The sequence below is a fragment of the Phalacrocorax aristotelis genome, chromosome W (assembly GCF_949628215.1).
Source record: "Phalacrocorax aristotelis chromosome W, bGulAri2.1, whole genome shotgun sequence".
In the NCBI taxonomy this organism is placed as follows: Eukaryota; Metazoa; Chordata; class Aves; order Suliformes; family Phalacrocoracidae; genus Phalacrocorax; species Phalacrocorax aristotelis.
In genome coordinates, this window is record NC_134310.1 from 25,703,520 (window position 1) to 25,722,922 (window position 19,403).

At 41.5% G+C, this 19,403-nt stretch overlaps 1 protein-coding gene across 13 annotated transcripts in view; it reads right to left on the reverse strand.

The window, feature by feature from the left end:
- The window catches only part of LOC142049445 (erbin-like), a 159,059-nt gene extending 139,957 nt beyond the window's left edge, over window positions 1-19,102 (reverse strand). For 6 of the 13 annotated variants that reach the window (XM_075077178.1, XM_075077176.1, XM_075077172.1 and 3 more), the window contains exons 1-2: window positions 18,718-18,939; window positions 18,367-18,451 (exon numbers count right to left, since the gene is read on the reverse strand). The gene's annotated coding sequence lies outside the window, so the exon portion shown is untranslated. Of the gene's footprint in view, window positions 1-18,366; window positions 18,455-18,713 lie in introns of all 13 variants that reach the window. The other 7 variants (XM_075077173.1, XM_075077166.1, XM_075077167.1 and 4 more) reach the window with 7 other exon arrangements.
- Between the last annotated feature and the right edge of the window lie 301 nt (window positions 19,103-19,403).

Consider the following 19,403-nt stretch of genomic DNA (forward strand, 5'->3'; position numbering starts at 1 on the left):
CTACCTCTAGCAAGTCTTGAATTCTGCAGTACCCTCCATTAGTACTTCAATCACTGACCCTTCCACTATATCCCAGGTAGCAAGAAAAAGAATACAGTAACTGTATGGTTATATGAACAATTGCACAGATCATTACATGAAAGATGATTATCCAAGGATTGGAAAAGACGACTGGAACACCCCTCCATCCTCCATTCTCTCCCCTACTAACAAATAAGATGTTGTTATACAAGTTCAAAAGAAAGACATCAATTTAACTCCATTGGCAATTGCAATGTATTTCCCGTGAACATTAACCACCTCCTTGTTACCAAGTAAAAAATTTTAGATTTTTCTCTTCAATAAAAAAATTTACTACCCTGGCATACATGCTACAAGTGCTCACTGTTGAGCTAGAGACCAAAAGTTAAGGGTTGGAGAGGAGGAGTAGGAAAATAAGCATTTCACACATCTTTAGAAGAAAGATCTTTTGCTCTGGTACTTCTTCCCCTAATTTAAGGTTTTCCCGCAACATAACATAGAAATTAAGTCGAACTAAGGCTACAGCTTACTCCTAGTTTTTTCATTATCACATACTTTTTTTTTTTAATTAAAATCACATGCTGCCTAATTAACACCAAGAACCAATTCCAACTCAAAGCCCTGATCGGTGGGTTACTGTATGAAAAAGAACCCATATTATATTTGAGTTATAAACTCATTTCAGAAGACTTATGAACAACCAGAACTTTTCAGAACTAGATAGATTTGCACTGTTGAATGCACAAAATCATCCTTTGCAGACAATATCTGACAGAACAAGTATTTTTGTGGCTACAAAGCCAAGTATGAGAACAATCAACTTATATTTTACTCCACCTACTACACTTGTGAAAATCATGCTGCATTTCAAAAAAAGTTGTGAATAAAAATAAAATTTAAAAAACACAGAAGAAAATGTTTTCTTTATACTCTTTCTGGTCCTCTGTTACTGTTCCTTTTTTTCCAATAGCTCTACAACATTAAAGATCAGGGTCTAACTGGCTATACGAAGTTTTGTTTAGCTATTGCAAAAAAGAAGGTGGAGTTAGTACTGCTATCCAATGCTTCGGACTCTGAAAGAACATATCCTACAGCCCATGCTTAAATCAGTAGTAATATATCATATTATAATCCAAGTTCATCTATCACTTTGACTAGACCTACTGGAGGAAGAAGCCAGATGGGACATCGTAATGGACACTACTCTCATTTCATTACACATTCCACACAAAGTCAAGAAGCATCATCACACAACTCTCTTAATACAGGTGCTATTACTAATTGCTCACTGCTATCGAAATGATCGCTTAAAGCGGCAAAATTCATTACAAATCTTCCATTAATCAAGTTTTAATAGGGTCAAAAAGACTATTTGAGATATTTGTTAGTCAGTTCTACTGCATCCGTAGATCTTGTGAAAGCAAAATAGTTGTTATACGAGGAACAGGAAAAAAAATTCAGTTACTGCTACACTATTCTCCTCTTTCCATTTTCTTCATCTACCATAACAAAGGAAAAAAGGATATTTAGATTTGTTTTAAGCATAGTTTAGCTGAATCCATCATTCAAACTAAGGAAAAAATAAGAGAAAAACATGAACTTATGAATTCACGAACACAATGACTAGGAGCGCACATACAAAGCTGATCATTTAGCAGCTACATTAACGCAATTAGGTACGAACAGAATAAACAAGTGTTCTCTGCAGTTACTTTCTGAAAGCAACTAAAAAAAAAAAACAGTTATACAAAGTATGAAGTAGGGCAAACAAAAGATGCATAATTACAGATAACACACACCTAAATTATTTAGCCCGTATTACAAGAACATGTTTTGACACATTTATTCCATTAAAAAAAATAAAATCAGTAAGAAGTGCTTAAACATACTTGACTACTATCCTTCACACTGTTAATGGATAATTTGGTTATACAGAAATTCAGTTTCCTGGAAGCTAAGCAATTGACAGGAGAGGGCATCAACTTCCAGGTACTTTGTATGCTTAGGCACTTGCCATTAAGTAGCTAAACTGTTTTTGATTTGTGTTTTGTGTTTTGGGTGGGGTTTTTTGTTTTGTATTGGGGATTGGGGTTGTTTGGGTTTTTGTTTGGTTTTTTTTTTTTTGGGGGGGGGGGGGGGGGGGGGAGGGCGCGTTTCTTCTCCGGATGAACAACTCAAGGGGAAGGGAAGAGGAGGACACTCCTCAGCAATGTATGTTAAATCTCACAAAACTCAGCTTCACTACTGGCTATAATTTCAGCATGCAAGACTCAGTTCATACGCAATAATCAGGAGCGATACCAGAAAATCTACGATCTTAGCAGAGCGCCATTTCTGGGTTTTGGATCTTAAAATGTATGTTTTCCCCTCTTATTTCAAGATATATGGATATAAATATATACACGTATACTTAAAAAGCACTGTCCAACTTGTATTCTAATCACACAGCAGAATAAATGTAAAAACACATATAAGTTATCTTTCATGAACCTTTTTCCACCCAGCGTTTTAAAACACAACAGAAGCACTGAAAATAGACTGCAGTATCTTAAAAGTCTCTGACACTTCCCCAAAAGAGATAAGACTATCTACAGCATTAAAAAAAAAAAATATCTATTTAACATTTTAAGTGATAAAAACCCAGGAGAAAGATAACTAAGAAACAAAAAAGTGAATGCAGTTCATAAATCAAATACACAGTTGGAGGGGGAGGGAAGAATACAAACATTAAATTATGAAAAAAACAAAAACAAACCCACAAACAAAAAACCCACACACATGCCCTCAGTTTGAGTGAATTCCAATTTACTATGCTCTAGATTCTTATTACAGATAGACTATCACAAATGAAGTTGGCACGAGGGAAATACGAAAAAATGTACAGTTATTTCATGCTTGTTTGTAAGGTCAACAGACGCTTCATTTTTTTAATTACTAGACTATGAATGCATTTTTAAGACAAATTCTAATATATTCGGGCGGGGGAGACTCTGCACCACATTATCTTGGTTTCACAAGGTAAAATTTCACTCCCAGAGAACTTAGTATCATTACAGTAGGTCCTCTGTATGCAGATGATCACCTTTTAGAAAATACTTTCAGGAAAGAATTCACTATCTCCAGATCCTAGTGTAGGTTAATCCTTATACTACACAGTTTGAAAGAAAGGCATGGTAGTTACCTTCTTGAACATAACATTCAAAACAATTTGGGACTTAATGTTTTCTGCTGAGATTTGCTTCCATCCTTGCACCCTAAGAAATTACCTTCCAGCAATCACTATTTCCTCTCACATACTACATGAAATACTTAATCAACCAGAAGATAAGCAGTTACTTTGCAGATTAAAGAGCAGGATATACAAATAGACAGCTATCAGAATTATAAATAGCTTAGATACTTAAGGATGTTTCCAAAACTATCCATTTAACACATTACTACTCTAATAAGCAGGCAACATAGAGCAAAGCTTCTCTTGCACAATGAATCATTACCTGGGAGTGGTGGTTGACAGCCAGCTGAACATGAGCCAGCAGTGTGCCCAGGTGGCCAAGGCGGCCAACAGCATCCTGGCTTGTATCAGGAATAGTGTGGCCAGCAGGTGTAGGGGAGTGATCATCCCCCATACTCAGCACTGGTGAGGCCGCACCTCAAATACCGTGTTCATTTTTGGGCCCCTCACTACAAGGAGGACATTGAGGTGCTGGAGTCTGTCTAAAGAAGGGCAATGAAGCTGGTGAAGGGTCTGGAGAACAGGTCTTATGAGGAGCAGCTGAGGGAACTGGGGTTGTTTAGCCTGGAGAAGAGGAGGCTGAGGGGAGACCTTATCACACTCTGCAACTACCTGAAAGGAGAGTGTAGCAAGGTGGGTGTTGGTCTCTTCTCCCAAGTTACTAGCAATAGGACAAGAGGAAATGGCCTCAAGTTGCATCAGGGGAGGTTTAGATTGGATATTGGGAAAAAATTATTTATTGAAAAAGTGGTCAGACATTGGAACAGGCTGCCCAGAGAGGTGGTAGAGTCACCATCCCTGCAGGCATTCAAAAAACATGTACACATGGCACTTCAGGACATTGAGACATGGTATTGTTGGGATGATGGTTGGACTTGATGATCCTAGAGGTCTTTTCCAACCTTAATGATTCTATAATACTGGTGTGACTGACAAAGGAAAAAAAATTCCACACAACTCAACTTAAATATTTGTCATGCAGTGGCTTTAAGAAACGCATTGCAAGGAAGAGCACTGTAAACAGCTCAAGAAATGAACTTTACTTGAGATTACAGGAACCGGGATACTTCTTCCCCTGTTGCAGTTTAGCCCCAGCCAGCAACTAAGACCCACACAGCCACTCACTCACTCCCCAACCAGCAAGATGGGGGAGAGAATCAAAAGGGTAAAAGTGAAAAAACTCATGGGTTGAGATAAAAACAGTTAAATAATTACACCAATAACAACAACATGAAAAGGAAAATAACAAGAAAGAGAGGCAAAATCCAGGTGGGGGAAAGGGGGAATGAAAACCAAAACAAACAACAAGCACTGCAACCTCTCACCACCCACCAACCTAACACCACTAGTCCAAGACACAACCATTCCACCCTACTGCATGCCAACTCCACCAGTTAATGACATCATGTGATAGGGAATATCCCATTGACCAGTTAGGTCAGCTGTCTTGGCTGTAGCCCCTCCCCTCCCAGCTTCTTGTGCACCTGGCAGATCAAGGGAAGCTAGAAAGGACCCTAAATACTATAGGCCCTACTTAGTAGACAATTACCTGCTACTTAGCAACTAAAACATCAATGTGTCATCAGCACTATACCAGCTAGAGTGAAGAAAATCAACTCTATCCCAGCCAAAACCAGCTCATTCTCCGCCCCTTATTCCATAACAATTATGCCATGCCCAGGACCCATACTATACAATACAATCTAACCATCCACCACCACCTCCCCTTTCCCATCCTTAAACAAAATACACAGATATCATTCCCTTAGTCTACGGACCACCCCTGTAAAAGGTACATAAAATAGCCACAAATGGCCAAAAAAATGTCCACTGAGTTCATTCAGTCAATAACTTCCTGTTCCATCTAAAACAACAGTCTTTCAGGGCAAGAGAGATGGTGTTTCTGGTATTAGATTGTTGCATACCAAAGCCAGTCCTTAGTTCTATCACTGCTGCACTTTGTTTCATCACAGCTCATCTTGCATGAACTGGGAGATTTCTACTATGATACCACTGATATGGCATGTAACAACCACAAAAAATATAATGAACAATATTAAATATAGCAATAAACAACATACAATTCAGTTCACTGGCTGTTTTCACCCAAAATCAAAACCCCTTGGGGTACACAACAGACTCCTCCATCCCCCGCATCACCCACCAAGTGCACCCAGGTCCTTGAGCAAAACCAATCTCACAAATGGGTTTACCTTCGCCTGAGGCAGGAATAACCCAGACTGTTTTGCCCAACATAGTTTTTGCGTGCACTACTGGGAATCTATCCCTTTCCACAGTATGTAACAGTTCTGACTGCAGGGCCAGCTTGAATCGCAGATTTGAGTTAGTGTTGACTAACCAGGTGGCCTTTGCTAAATGTGTATCCCAGTGTTTAAATGTTCCAGCACTCATTGGTCTCAGTGTAGTTTTTAATAGTCCATTGTATCTTTTGATTTTTGCACGGGCTGGTGCATGATAGGGGATATGATACAGCGGCTCAATACCATACTCTTTGGCCCAGGTGTTGATGAGGTTATTTCAGAAATGAGTCTCTGACTCAGTTCACTCTAGGGTGCCATGTCACCACCAGACTTCTTTTTCCAGGCCCAGGAGTGCGTTCCGGGCAGAGGCATGGGGCACAGGATATGTTTCCACCCATCCGGTGGTTGCTTCTACCATTGTAAACACATGGCGCTTGCCTTAACGGGTTTGTGGGAGTGTGATACAGTCAATTTGCCAGGCAATCAGCCATCGTATACTTTACCCACTTGGCTTGCTTGATTACAGAACGTTCCACATTCATGGAAAACCCGCGCAATAGCATCCATAGTCAAGCCCACCCCTCGACCACAAGCCCATCTGTATGTTGCATCTCTCCCTTGATGGCCTGAGGTGTCATGGGGCCACAGAACTAGAAATAGTTCACCCTTACGTTGCCAGTCCAGACCCACCTCAGCCACTTCAATCTTGGCAGCCTGATCCACCTGCTGGTTGTTCTGATGTTCTTCAGTGGCCCAGCTCTTGGGGACGTGAGCATCCACATGACGTACCTTTACAACCAGGTTCTCTACCCGGGCAGCAATATCTTGCCACAATGTGGCAGCCCAGATGAGTTTGCCTCAGCGCTGCCAGTTGCTTCGCTTCCACTACTGTAACCACCTCCACAGAGCATTTGCCACCATCCAAGAGTCAGTATGAAGATAGAGCACTGGCCACTTATCCCATTCAGCAATGTCTAAGGCCAGCTGGATGGCCTTTACCCCTGCAAACTGGCTCGATTCACCTTCTCCTTCAGCAGTTTCTGCTACTTGTCGTGTAGGACTCCATACAGCAGCCTTCCATCTCCGGTGCTTTCCCACAAGACGACAGGACCCATCAGGGAACAGGGCATACTGCTTCTCATTTTCTGGCAGTTTGTTATACAGTGGGGCTTCTTCAGCACGTGTCACCACCTCCTCTGGTGATATTCCAAAGTCTTTGCCTTCTGGCCAGTCCATAATCACTTCCAAGATTCCTGGGCGACTGGGGTTTCTTACTCACGCCTGCTGGGAGATCAGTGCAACCCATTTACTCCATGTAGCATCAGTTGCATGGTGTGTAGAGGGGATGTTTCCTTTGAACATCCAGCCCAGCACTGGCAGTCGGGGTGCCAGGAGCAACTGTGCTTCAGTACCAACCACTTCTGAAGCAGCTCGAACCCCTTCATATGCTGCCAATATCTCTTTTTCAGTTGGAGTATAGCGGGCTTCGGACCCTCTGTATCCCCGACTCCAAAACCCTAGGGGTTGACCTCGGGTATCCCCATGTGCTTTCTGCCAGAGGCTCCAGGTAGGGCCATTCTCCCCGGCTGCAGTGTAGAACACGTTCTTTACATTTTGTCCTGCCCGGACTGGCCCAAGAGCTACTGCATGAACTATCTCCTGTTGAATCTGTTCAAAGGCCTGTTGTTGCTCAGGGCCCCATTTGAAATCATTCATCTTCTGGGTCCCTTGATAGAGAGGGCTTATGATCAGACTGTAATCTGGAATAAACATTCCCCAAAAACCCACAACACCCAAGAAAGCTTGTGTTTCCTCTTGATAGTTGGTGGAGACATGGCTGTTATTTTGTTGATCACATCCATGGGGATCTGACGACATCCATCTTGCCATTTGATTCCTAAGAACTTGATCTCTTTTGCAGGTCCCTTGACTTTACTTTGGTTTTATGGCAAAACCAGCTTTCAGGAGGATTTTCTCTCCTTTCTCAAAAACTTCTTCCGCTGTGTTACCCCACATGGTGATGTCATCCATGTATTGCAGGTGTTCCAGAGCTCCACCTTGTTCCAATGCATTATGGATCAGTCCGTGGCAAATGGTAGGACTGTGTTTCCACCCCGGGGCAGACAATTCAAGGTGTACTGGGCACCTCTCCAAGTGAAAGCAAACTGTGGCCTGCACTCTGCTGCCAGAGGGATTGAGAAGAATGCATTAGCAATATCAATTGTGGCATACCACTTGGCTGCCTTGGACTCCAGTTCGTATTGAAGTTTTGGCATGTCTGGAACAGCAGCACTCAGTGGGGGAGTGACTTCATTCAGGCCATGATAGTCTACTGTTAGCCTCCACTCTCCATTAGACTTCTGCACTGGCCATATGGGACTGTTAAAAGGTAAGCAAGTCTTACTGATCACTCCTTGGCTCTCCAGTCAACAAATGAGCTCATGGATGGGATTCAGGGAGTCTCTGTTGGTGCGATATTGCCGCTGGTGCACTGTTGTGGTGGCGATTGGCACCTGTTGTTCTTTGACCTTCAGCAACCCCACAACAGAAGGGTCCTTTGAGAGGCCAGGCAAGGCAGACAGCTGTTTAGTTTCCTACGTCTCCAAGGCAGCTACACCAAAAGCCCACCTGTACCCTTTTGGGTCCTTGAAATACCCTCTCCTGAGATATTCTATGCCAAGGATGTACACAGCCTCTGGGCCAGTCACAATGGGGTGCTTCTGCCACTCATTGCCAGTTAGGCTCACTTCGGCCTCCAATACAGTTAGCTCTTGGGATCCCCCTGTCACTCCAGCAAGGCTGATGGTTTCTGCCCCTATATAGTTTGATGGCATTAGTGTGCACTGTGCACTGGTGTCCACTAAACCTTTATACTCCTGTGGGTCTGATATTCCAGGCCATCGGATCCACACAGTCCAGTAAACCTGGTTATCCCTTTCCTCCACCTGGCTGGACGCAGGGCCACTCTAATTCCATTTGCAGTATTTGCAACTCACTTCTGGTAAATGCTTATCAGAAGCATCTCTATTAAGCTCTGAAAGAAAATCAGCGCTTCTGCTCCTCTGGGGAATTGCTTACTGGAAACTGTAACAGCAATTTTCCTGGAAGAACCCCCGAGTGACTGTTCTTCCTTGTAGCTCACGTACCCATGCCTCTAGGGTCAAGGTAGATTTTCCATTCCTCCTCCTCCTGTCCTCTCCACAGTCATGCAGGTAAAACCATAGGGTGCCCTGTTGTGTGTATCTTTTCCTTTAAGCAGAAGGGATGAGACCCTAGTCCGTACAGATGGGGAGTAGGACATATCTTCTTTGTGTTGCTGGACCTCCCATATTTTCTCCGCAGCTGATATGAGTAAGCAGTAGACGTGCTTCATAATCCCAGAGTCTATCAATCACATCCCCTACTGTTGGTGCCTCTTTATCTTTCCAGGACATTACTGCCAATGAGTTCCCATGCGTCGATGATGCACTCCGTACAAACTTCTGCCACATGGGTCGTGTGCACTGGGCTTCATCTGGATCTTTGGATGACTGTTCATTGTCCAGGTCACCATAAATCACCTCAAGCACAGCTAGTTCCCTCAGATACTGGCTACCTTTCTCCATGGTCATCCATTTTCCTGGGTGATATGTAACATCTTCCTTGAAGGGATACCTTTCTCTCACACCTGACAGAAGCCACCTCCAGAGGCTGAGAGCTTGTGTCCCTTTTCCAGTTGCTTTGTCAACGCCTCCTTCCCTAGAATGAGATCCCAGTTGCTTGGCTTCCTTCCCCTCTAATTCCAGAAGCAGCCAGGTGGCAACGTGCTCACCTAGGTGACAGCTGAGATCTTTTCACATATTTCGCAACTCACTCAAAGGACAGGGATTGGGTGGTTTCCATCTCATTTATGACTTCTTCCTCTTCCTCTCTTTGTGATAACCCTGCTTTTTCATCTCTCTAAATGAGCTGACTTCCGCTTCCAAGATTTCTTCTTGTGGATAGGGGTGACTGATACCTACACAGGTTGATTCTCTGGTTTGGCTGCAGTGCCTGTCGCTTTGTCTTTAGATCCAGAGGCCTTTGCTTCCCCTTGTGGATGTTGAATAGCATTGAACAGGGGCTTAACTGTAATATTACAGTTTAAAATATTTTGTAGAAAAATATTCAGTGAATGTCAACCTGTAATTGAATCCCTGAATACTATATAGATTTGTAAAAGAAAAAAATTTTAGACCTGAAATACAGAACAGAGCCACTGCTGAGACAGGACAGTTATCTAGGTGCATCTTTCATCTGTCCCAGAGCTCTTAAAAAGTAATTTAAGATTCACAAGATGCACCTCAAACTTCCTATAGCATCAGAAGCTGCCGTTTTATAGCAGACAATGCCCATTACTTAGGGCAGGATGCACCCTATTTCCAATCTTAAAAAGATTATTTCTCTCATATGAAGTTCATGTAATAAAGCAGTACCTGTTAACCTTTAGGTGTTTGGATATAAAGCAACTCTAATAATTGGTATGGATGAAACCAGTCTCTCTGCAGTGCACACAAGCTTCTAATCCAAATTCCTCTTCTACTGTCCCTCCTACTAATTGATTAAGAGCCACCCACATCATGAGCCTGAAAAAACACACACCTAACAGTAAATCCTCATAGGAAGAAATGGAAACAGGGCTTTTTAAGAAAAAATAAAAGGGCACTTCCACACTTTCATGATGCTGTTGTCTGGCCTGCTCCCAAGTCAACATTATTTATGTCTTGGAGAGCCTAAGAAGGGACACATTCAGGAAGAAACCACAAGAAAGGATGAAACAAAGCAAAGCAACCAATATGCTTTTGAAAGTCACATCAATTATGTGTCATGGTTAATTAAATCACACAGTAGAATTAAGTTGCAAAGTACCTTAAAAAAAGTATCAAGACAACTGTTTAATGGAGAGGTAACAAAAGAGATACTGGGTAAATCCAAGAAGTTGATTCTACAATGCTATCAACAGCACAGAAAGATGTTAGTGAAAAATCTGGAATTAACTCTAAAGGGGGGGGAACAACCAACACCCCCCCAAAACACAAAGACCCCAAAAAAAGTCAAAACAAAAAAAGAAACCACACACCTCAGTAGAATCCATAGCCTTAATTGTCTATTAAAACCAGAAAATGCTTTACTGAGAGTATAAGTTGGTCAAACAGTGAGAAAAGACAACATATAACTGCTGCAAATAAACTGCAGTTTGCCTCCTTTTACAGGTTCTGAACAGCAAAAGCCAACCTTGTATTAAGATTAGGTTTTGTTTTGTGGAACTGCATTAACACTATGATAGTAGCAAGTCCAACCTGAATGCAGATCTGTGAACTACTTTCCAAATTCATTTGAAAGTGAATTCCTGTCACTAGGGAGGACAATGACTGAACTGAGAATAAGTTTTTTAACTTTTGCTTTTCTAGTATTTGTGGTGTTTATTTATTTAGATGAAACCTCTGGTACTGGGCCCAAAGCATTAAGAATAATGCGCTAATAGCCACAGAAAGCTCCCTCCCCCACAAAACATCATTCAGAAAAAAGTATCCTAAAAGACACAAATAAGATGCACTATAGTTAAACAACAGTATAGTAAAATAGTAATGCTCCAATAGTTTCTCCCATATTAACATTTCTGATCTTATCCATCAGAATCCGAGCCAGATGGCTTGCCAAATTCAGAGTTCCAGTTGATTCCCCCTTCCTGTCACATTCCCAGAAAAGATGGAAACTCACAGGTTTAACCATCTTTTTCTCCTCTTCCTACTTAGAGTTAAGTCCTTAATTTTTACATTGCTTTTAATAGTTTTCCAACACCTATATGTGAACCAACAAAAGTGACCTTAAAGTAAAATTCTAAGTTTGTTCCAAATATTATTTTCTAGCATTCTTCACTTGATTCCCTCTGCCTGTAATTCCTCCCCAAAAAGAGATCTACTAAAAAATTCATTAATACTCTCCATTACTTAGAATAGATCATCCTGTATAAGTTTAGTAAAGTACAACTGAAACAAATGGTATAGAGGCTGGATCAGAAAGATGTGAGCTTTTAAATTTTATTCCTCGGTGATGAACTTTATTGCCAACCCCCAAAAAAAAGTTATAAAGCACCTCAGAATTTAAGTGACCTGCAGCTCCAGGGTTAACACCACATATGATTATGTGACCAGGAATAACTCAAAATTACTATGTTCTCCTAAAAGGAGCTAACTACCAAGCTGATGTTCCAGGTTACCACAGACTCATTTGCCACAGCAAGCAAGTGTACCAGCAGCAGGCCATCAGCACATGTGAACAGCTGTCTGCACATCCATCTCCTCCTTCAGGTACACCTACCAAAGTATGGCCAAAGTGGAAACTAAGTAAATTCAACACCTGCATGTAATACTCTGTAGCATAAGCATGGAAAGTAAGTATTTACAAAGCATTTAAGTCATGAAAGATTTAGACTGCCATACTTCTCGGTCTACTTTTACTGAAAATACAGGCCTCAACCTTGTAAATGCTTCTGCAGCCAAGCTTTGTTTAACCACAGGCATGCATAAGCACATAGATATTATTAAGCATAGCATTTCCCCAGAAGAAAAATACCACTGTCATTTACATTAGTATCATTATTTAAGATTTCTCTAATATCCAGTTTCAAATATAAGCCTCCATCCTACTTATAGGTAACCCTGAAGATAAAGACACAAGACCTGTAGTAATTTGATCAAATTGCTGACAATTGGGTTCATCTTCTAAACTATCATTTCTCCCCTCAAGGAGATTAATTCCAGGATGACTACAGTCACACACAAGGAAAAAAGCAAAGAAACTTTGAGAACTGTTACAGCCTACCAGAAGTCTTCCAGACAAGCCTGGAAACACTTTCTACCATCCAAACACTTAAAATGACGTCATAGTAATTTCAGATGACTGAGTCTCACAGGCATCTGGCACTGCATTTCAGACATTTGTTTAGATGTACTGATGCAGCTCAAAGCATCTATGCCCTTCTCCTCTCCTTCTTAGGAGGCTTTGGAAGTTTTAGAAGATATGTACTGAAAAGCTCCAAGGACGAGGAGAGCAAGGAAGGCTGAAGTAGTAATTTCTACAACCGTACTAAACTTCAACCCCACATTAGGGGACAGAGGACTATGGAAGAACATGAAACTTTTCTTCCAGAACTATCTGGGACCACAGAGGCACACCCCACACCCCCCCACAGGTGCTACAGGAACTTCCCATGCCAGCTAGAGCTGAAACCTGCTGAGAAGGCTCCAAAGGCAGCAGTAAAACTCAAAGCACAGTACTTCAACCACCAAGACAGATACTGTTTTTCAACCATCCTTCTGCAGCTACCTTTAACAAACTAAAAGAACTTCAAATATTTTTAATTTGGTTATTAACATTGGAGCTTTCCCCACCAAGGAGAATAGGCCCCCAGCCACTTCAGAGGAAGGTACTATCCATTCCAAATTAAAGTTGCACCAGAAATGTTTCATTTCAAGTATTTGTAACTTTTAGTAAGACTTCAAACCACTTCAGAGCTCCTTTAGGAGTAAAGTTAGCCCCAGATAACTGACACAAGAAGCAGCCGCTGAGCACTAAGAGCTCACAGGAAGACAACTACACCCCAAGCATCTACTTCAGAAGTGCAATTTTAAGTTCAAGAGAACACAAAGCTCAACACTTAAAACAAGTATTTCCTTCCTAGCTGTTCCTAGAAAGGAAATTCTACTCAAATAGCTGCAGTCTCCTCCACTGGAAGTACGTGATAATCCAGAACAGACAATTCACTACCTGGACAATGTTTATGTATCTGTTCATTCCACCCCAGCCAACTTCATGACAGTGTCTACAAGACACGAAGCACAGCACTGTACATGTTGAGCTATACAAACTTGGAGAATTCAGTGTGCTTAGAGGACTTGTGTTTGCAAAGGGAGCTCATGCACCCAGTGAATTCCAAATCAATCACTCTGAGGATACTGATTTGCAGTTTCTTCCAGTTATTATTCTCACAATGTGAGAATCGGTAAGAATGTTTGCTATTAACAGTTGTTTTACTTTGCATATATAACATAGCTTTATGCTTGCAAAATTCAATTATACAAAAGCATGAAACAAGTTTGAGAAGCCATAGTTCTAGTTACAAAAGATTCAAGGGTATATAATATTGGATATTTTAAAATTGAGAAATTATAAAAAAAGTTGTGCACTTTGGAATCACGTTCTTTCTGGTAGCTTTGCTCTTACAGGGTCAGAAGTTGTCCTTACTATCATAAGTAATCTTTGGTGTCTAGACTGTGCCTAATCATTGGACAGATACAGAACAGAGGAAGGCACAAAGCATTCCCCCACCTTCTTTAATCAAAGTTGTGTAAGAGACTCCTTACCTAATGTTTTCCTGGCCATGCCGAAAAAATAGGATAGAAGAGTATGGCTATCTCATTCATTATCTACTGAAGTGGATAAAGAAGGGAGGAAAGTACACGCTATCTTATATAAGAAGATTCAGCCTTCAAATGCAAGAAGCTCCAGAGGCTTAGTTACCTTCTGACATAATTACAACTTCCAGTACAGCCACAGAAGCCAATATAGGTCATATTGTCCTCAGACTCTGCTTAATCATCACTCCTTGTTCCTACGTATAACGATCACTTAGTATCAAGTATCTACAAATTAGTTAGATACAGAAAGAAGTAATCTACTTTTTAACTTAAACTACCCTAGGGAAGCTAGCCACAATGCTCATGTTCTCCAACATAAGTACACTTCAGTTTGGTTTCATTTAGACCAAATGAAGATGTTTGTTTAGCATTATTTCTCAATCATGCAGTCACAATGTATTTTTAAAGGTGGAAGGTGCAATTCAGTGTTGAAACATCATGCTCCTGTATCACCTTCAGGGGAAGTACAGGTGAAACTAAACAAAGAGTAATAAGTCAAATGCCCACATTGAAATTTAAGCATCATAGAAACAAGTATCTTAAAAAGAACTGGTAACTAATGAGGAAGAACAGCAAAAAAAATGGCAGAATTATCCCAATTACTATATAATAAAAATACTACCAATTCCAGTATAACAGTATTCACTTTTTCAATTTTTCTTACACAGGCAGAAGATATTGATAAATCTCTCTTAAATCAGCATCCTCACTCTCAAAACTTAACATTTATAAAGGTTTTACTCACAATATGAACACTGTATTCTTAATTAGAAATTAAGGTTGTATTTCAATAAAGTAATCCTTTTGCAACAAAAAAATCCTTCAAAAAACCCCACGCCCATCTTGTCATTAGAGCAGTCAAGTTTCTCTCTGTATCACCTATACCCTTATAATAAGCTCAGAAGAATTGCTTAACTATTACTGAAGTATCCTAGGCAGTGTTATTTAGGTCCACTAATTTTTACTGATATTTACTCAGCAGGAGATAGCGTGCCAGCTGTGCTGATACAGCAAGCTGTGTATGCCACTTTCACAGTTGGAAACCGCAGTGGCACACTGCAGCTGCTCCCCAAGAGATTAAAAGAACTATAAGGATTACAGGAAATCTGTGTTTGAAGCTTTGACAAGCTCCCACCCTGTCAAAAAAAGTATTTCTTGTCCAGAACTGGACCAGAGTGAGTAGCCACAGAACTGTTCACAAGTTACCCACAACACTAAGACACTAAGCTAGCAATTTAATAGGTTACCACAAATATTGCACTACTTAAATGTGCAAAAAAACTTGAAAAATTAGTTATTTATGGACTATTTATTACATAAACTGATAAACATGTTACCTTTAATGTTTTCATTCTGATGTGAAAAGTGTTGTCTAATATATTGTTTAACTTCAAAGTTGACAAAGGTAAAATAGTGATGTTTCTAAATGTGAATTATCTGGAAAATGAAGATTTAACTACCTATATCAACTGTCACCATCAACATCTGCATGCTCATGTAGGGATATAACCTACTATTTTCATATCCGTAAGAGCAGCTTTTCCATCAGCTCAACTAGTTACTCATCCAGAAAAGGTTAGATTTGTAATTCCTCTGTGTGGAGTAAACATCAGACCCTCCTTTAGCAGATCAAGCTATTCCATAGGGAGAATCTACTGAAAATATGATATATTAAACATTTGATCTTTACATAATATTTTCCCTAGAAGATTTTTCATTTTGCTTGGGAGCAGGAAAGACAAAAACAAAACAAGGAAAAAAACCACAGTCAATGATTCATTATACTCCTACAGGAAAGCTGAGTGGAGGAATATGCTTCCATCCCCTTCTAGAAATAGAATTCTAGAAATCTAGAACTTACACCAACATGCTACCTTTAATGTATGTTACATATGTGCAAACCTTACCTTAGCTTTGATGTTCCAAGCATGGCGCTCTATGCCTAGGACTGCAGACTCTAAACAAATTCCACTGAGGACAAATCATAATGCTGTTTTCTTACACCACCAACTTAACACACCAGGCAACTTTCAATCAATAATACTTTCTCCATGGAGTCCCCTAATCAATTCTATATGAATATGATGGGCAAACAGATACCCTATTGAGCACTACATTTATACTAAACATTATCTACTGTGCAGCTTATAAGAAACCTATTCATGTTTTTACTAATATGATAAACATTCTCATGATAATATTAAACATTCTCACGATAATCATATTCCACAGTATGACATATGCTATAACTTCTAGCTCTCTGATTGCAAGTACATCTACTTAAAATTACCAATGTTTACATGAGTTTAATTCATGAGCAAGGAATAGCCAGGTCAAAAGAATGCTTCCCCAAGCAATCGACACATACCTATGAAAGTGTTGTTTCAAACATGAGCTACCGTGTGTATACTTAAATCATTTTATTCATAATATGAATATCAATGGCAGCCTGATTTTTAGTTGAAACAGTTGATCTTGGGAAAGAATACATTCCTTCAAAACTCCTAAACTATGTTAATGACATGAATGGCATTCTATGATATAACTATTAGCTGTAAAAGCAGTACTGAATTACACATTACAAAAATGACCTTATCCATAGCTACCATGGTGACAAAACACTGATGTAAAAAGTTGTGGCTCCACTACAAGGATCTGTTCTTCTACACGACATTGAAATTATCAAGTGCATCATGAGAACCATAAAAAGGTCTGAAAAGAAACAAAATTGCATCCATTAAAAACATAGTGGTTTACAACTAGATGTATCATGCATTGCTACAATTCACACACACACCCCCAAGAATCTCACTGCTTTGGAAAGTGATCGTTTTTTGTAAAAGGATTACTCTATTTAGACTTCATTGCTTTTCTGCCAAGCATCAGCCATATAAGGAAACTGAAGTTCACTGCCATTTATTTTGTTCAGCCCTTTCAGCCACCTACTAAGAATAACCTTTACTGCTGCCTGGAAAGGTAAGTCTATAAATTACAAGCTAAATCATTTACTTGTTACCAGCCACAGAAGCCACTTTAGGTAAGTTAAATGTTAACATTTTTCCTCACACTATATCAAACAGATGGAGCTGTATTAATAACTTTTTCCTCATACACTACATTACTTGGTGCTGTTAAAGAACTACATATGTAGGAATGTTAAAGTTTTTTTGCATAGAAATGACTTTGTCCAAGTCTCACAAATACCAACACATCTTGGACACTTGAGAGACTGAAGCATGCACATACTATCTGACCAACAGGCTGCTTTTGAGTTTGCAAACAGGAACAAAATTTTAAATAAGCTAGCACAGAGCTATGGCTTCTGGCTCATTTTGAATGTTTGCAGTACAAGAAATTCCTTGCCTTCGTGAAAGAACTAACCAATAATTGCCTCTTTCAGGCATGTGAAATGAATCTGTGGTGAGCAATACTGCTTTCACTACATGCATCTAGTTAGTTGGCATAACATAACAAGCACCAGCAGTACAAAACCTTACACCAAAACTTAGCATTTAGTTTCCCCTCCAACGGCTTCAAAGGGAACTCCTTTAAAAAAAAAGGATAAAGGAGAAAGTGGTCACCAAAACCAAACAAGGCTACATTAACTCAGAGGTTCAAGTACACATACTTTTAATAAGTCAGACCACTAGCTAGCTTTTTAAAAAAAAAATTGAGGTTCTTAAGATAAGCTTGTGAAAGGATCAAAATGCAATACAGACCTCTCCTATACAAGATGAAAACTATGCAGTCCAACTCATCATCTTGAGGACAGAAAGGGAACAGAGGGGAGGAAGAGAGATGGTGGCAGCAGTCAAGGGGGAAAACTGCAACAACATTTACAGGGGACTACGAGGGCACATTTTTATTTAAAAAAAAAAAAATCTAACAGCTACCTTAAACAGTGGCTAGATGCTTACCAGTATTCCAGAAAACAAGGTGAAAGGCAACCAAGAAACGGCAGATACAGGGAGCACCAGGCCTCAAGATCTTTCGATTAAATAGAAGAGATTACCTCCTTTAGAGCTTTCTTATTTCCCGAGAACTTAATTATACTTGCAGTGTTAGTAATCGTTTTGGAAAAGAAGGAGCTGAAGAAGCACAGTCACAGAGTCGAGCGGTTTCGGTTCAATACGAACAAAGAGACTTCTGTGTCTGAGGATCTTAAAAACTTTCGATCTCCTCAGAATCTTTCTTCAACCTCCATGATTATGTTCATACAAACAGCATTTCAGCAAGAGAGAGAGAAACACAAAGGACAGCTAAATTATGCAAGGCAGAAAATACAGAAAAATAAAGACCAAAACCAGGATGTCAAAATTAATCGTAAACTCCTTCCTTTTCCCCACCCCCTTCAGCAGAGGAAGGATTTTTCTGTTATTGCTGCTGCTCTCCAAAACTTTACCATTTAATTTACCTTATCTGTCGGGCGCCTAAACTTGATCCAGCAGGCAGAAGTTTCTTCCGACCCCAAGGAAATATATTAAATCCAATCGAATTTTCTTCTCGTTAAGGGGGAAGAGAGTGAGGGGAAGGAAAAAAAAAAAATGCAACAGCTTTCAACGAAGACGGAGGCGTCTACGGAGTGCAGCGTGCGATATGCGTGTGCATTAAGGGAGGACAGGGGACCCGGGCTCCTCCCAGCCCCTGCCAGCGGCGGCAGCGAGGTCTGCCCCGCGACCACCCAACAGAAATGATGCTCGATGGCGAGACCAGTGTCCCCCACCACTCAGCCACCCACCACCACCACCGCCCCTCACCTACCTACCTCCCCGGCGCGCTCAGCACCGCCACTCTGCCCCCAACTCCTCACCCCGAGCCGTGCTGCCCGAGATCTGTGGCCGCCACCTCCACACTGCTGCCGCAGGCACGAGGGGAGCAGGATAGCCGCCTGCCTCACCTGCTCGCCCACTACCGCCCCCTCTCCTCACCTCCTTTCACACACTTCCCCTTTCTCCTTCCGATTCAGCCTTCCCCCCCCCCCCCCCCCAGCCTCAGCAGGGACCCGGAAAGGCAGCAGAACTATGGAGTAGAGGAATGCCCTGAGTAAGAAAATGCCGCACACCGCCACCCAGGCTGGGGGAGGTACCGCAGCGGCAGAGGCGGAGCGGGCAGGCGCGGCGCTCGCGCCCCCACTGGTCGCGACGGAAGGAAGGAAAAGACGAACGAATGCCGCCACCCTCTCCCCCCATTAGCGTAGGGCTAAGGCGCGCCGCAGGCAATCCCAAGCCAGGTGCACCGTGAGGGACGGGCCGCCGCAGCCAATGGCGCTCATCGGAAGGCGGGAGCGCGCTGTAGGGGAATGGTGCGAGGTGGGGGCTGGGAGTGTTGGCGCGGGGGTCAGGGCCCGGGGGACAAGGGGGGGGGGGGGCGAGTAAGGAGGGAGGGGGCGGGAGAGGTGCCCTGCAGAAGGGTTGTGTCCTGGGGCCGTGTGACAGGACCTCCCGCCTCTAC